Below are 3163 nucleotides of genomic sequence, written 5' to 3' on the forward strand. Positions count from 1 at the left end.
CCCACTAGCCTCCATCTCTTCAGCATGGCTTGCCGCCGCCACCGCCTCTTCCTGTTGTCATAGCAACAAGATCCAGGCGCCCAGCCAAGGTTGGCAGCGGCGGCCGGAAATGAGGGGAGGGCCTTTTAAAAAAGACCCCAGGAATGCTCTCCCCACCTTCTCCCCCCCCAAAAAAAAAATCGAGGGAAAGCTCAACTTCTCAGGGTCTTTTCTCCTCTTCCCTCAAGTAGCGGGGCCAAAGATTTCTTCCAAATGAGCCATAATTCATTTACAAGCATAGCAAGCATTTTGAGTTTTGCCAACAATTTTCTTTTTCTTGGTACTCTGTGCTTCTACCGTAGCTTAACCCTGACGGAAAAGGAGGATGTCGTTCGGTTCCCATCAGGCTGAGAAACAGAGGCTAGATAACGGTATCCAGGACTGGGCTGGAGAACTAGGCAACAGTTGTGAACATAGCTGTCACTTCTAGAACTAACCAGTGAGTATGGGATGGGCCGAGTTGAGGAAGAAAAACAGATGATTTTAACTTTGTTCTTGGTCTGAGTTTCAGGAATGTCCCCTGGCTTCTGGGTGACCTTGGATCAAACATTTCCTGTTCTAAACTCAGCCATTCTGAGGACCAGAGTTACCTTGAAACAAAAAGAACAACCTGGAAGTCTCCTCACACATTTTTTTTTTTTTAAAGAACGATGTAAAATGAGCCAGGTGTGGTTGTGCACATTCGTGATCCCAGGAAGGTAAAGAAAGGAGCATCAGAGTTCAAGGTTGTCCTTGGTTACATAGGAAGTTTGAGGTCAGCCTGAGCTACATGGGCGTGGGGGTGGGGTGAGGGAAAAACGACACCGTACAAATCTCAAAAGCTAGCCAAGGGTTGTCTCTCTCTTGGGTTAGACAGCCCACAAACCACTTTATCTCAAGAAATTTCTACAAAATGTCTGTGAAGTGGGCAAGCAGAGACTCTGAGATGTGAAGCCATTCACCCAAGATCACCCTGGGGATACAAGGCAGAGCCTGGTTGAAGCAGCCTTTTTGTGGAGAAAGACCAGCAATGGGTGAGTTTCAGAGACTTTAAAAAAAAAAGTCTGTGTGTGTGTGTGTGTGTGTGTGATGTGTATGTGATCGAGGAAGTCTGCGTGCCATGGCATGCACATGAAGGTCACAGGACAACTTGCAACAGTTGGTTCTCTTCTTCCGCCATATGGGTCCTGGAGATGGACCTCAAGTCATCAGGCTTGTATGGCAAATGCTTATATGGGCCAAGCCATCTCACTGACTCTGAGAGTCATTTAAATATAACTCTACCAGGCAGTTCTCCATCCAGGGAGTTTACAGAGGTGGTTAACTCTTCTCTACTTCACTGACCCAATGTGTTTTGTAACTCTTGGTACCTAGTTTCTCAAAATTTCCACTGGTCTCTTTCTTTCTTCCCTCCTTATTTGTTTCTTTCTTTGTTTTGTTGTTTCTCTTCAATTTTTTTGAGTCAACATCTCAGTTTGTAGCTCAGGCTGTCCCAGGACTCATTCTATAGCCCAGACTGGGCAATCGTCCTGTCTCAGTTTGGACAGGTATCAGGACACTGGATTTTTTTCATTAGTACTGCTTTATCTCAGTTCATTTCATCCCCATCATGCCCCCTGAGGGGCTGGATTATGAAAAACATCCCAACACCTCTAGCTTAGAAACAAGTAAAAACAACTCAGAAGGGAAGGATTGGGGCCTGGAATCCACTTGTAGGTTCTGGGTATATTCATTATCTTTTGCCGGCGAGAGGAATATAACAGATACCACCATGACAACCAATATAAACGGAACTTTTACTTTGCAGACTCCGTACCTTGTAAGCATTGTCACCATCTTTGAGAAAAGCAGTTCAGAGGTTAGCCCCATACTGTTTTATTTTAATTATTATTTTTTTGCTTGTTGTATATATAGGCACACATCTTTGCATGTGTGTACAGATGTGTGTGTGTGTCTGTAGAATGGAAGTCAGTGTAGGGTATCTTGCTCTCCACCTTATATTTTGAGTCAGGGTCTCTCACTGGCCTGGGGCTTGGGGATTCCGTTAGACTGGTTGGTCAGCAGAACCCAGGCATCCTCCTGCTTCTTTTCCCTAGCACTGAGATTATAGGCTCTGCCACACTCAGATGCTTCCATCAGTGCTGGGAATTTGAACTCAGATCTTCGTGCTCTTGCTGCAAGCCTCTCGCTGGCTGATCTACCTGTACAACTTGTAGTCATTTGTTTTTATTTTAAAGACAGGTCCTCTTGTGTTCCGGGCGAGCCAGGAATTCACTGTGCAGCCAAAGAGGAGTCTGAACTTCTGAACTTCTTGTCTCTATCTCCTGAACTTCCGGATTATGGGTGTACAATACCATACTTAGTTTTTAATTGCTTAATTAGCTACATTGTATTTATGTTTTCTGTGTAATATATGCATGTCATGAAATTTATGTGCACACCAGAGGGCAGCCAATGGGAAGTGGTTCTCTCCACAATGTAGATTCCAGAAAGTGAACTCAGATCATCAGGCTTGGTGCAAGTACGGTAAGCCTTTTTTTTTTTTTTTTGGTCTTATTATGTAGACTAGATTGTCATTAAGCTTATATCAGTTTTCCTTCTTGAATCTCTCAAGTGCTGGGATTCAGGCATGCATCACCTTGCCGTTTTATAGATGTAAAAACTGAAGGTGAGAAAGAGAAGCATGTTACATAGCTAGGAAGTGACAATGTCAACTGACATCAACATTGGGTATCAGAAAATGAAGTCGAGCCAGGGTTTCCCAGCCTTGGTGTGACTGACATCTACACCAGGCGCGGCTTTGTCGAGGGGTGTATTCCACACTATAGGAGATTGAGCAGTAACCCTGGCTGGCACCCACTAAGATCAAGGATCATCAACCTCTCTCTAGTTGTGATAAGCAAAGTCTCCAGACACTGCCCAGAGTCCCTTTCAAGATAAACGTCAGCCACAGTTTGAGGAATATTAATACAAAATAGCCACTGGGGTGGGGGTGGGGTGCCAACTTTATTTTTATTTTAAATTAAAAACAAATTTCCTAAATAAATCCATATTGCTAGTAACTACTTTTTAAAGTTAAAAAGAACTAAATTGTACATGAGGGGTCTTAAGAAAAACAGTTTGCCAGTTCTACCCCAAGTCCTGT

This window comes from Grammomys surdaster, unplaced genomic scaffold, assembly GCF_004785775.1.
Source record: "Grammomys surdaster isolate TR1022 unplaced genomic scaffold, NIH_TR_1.0 252, whole genome shotgun sequence".
Lineage (NCBI taxonomy): Eukaryota > Metazoa > Chordata > Mammalia > Rodentia > Muridae > Grammomys > Grammomys surdaster.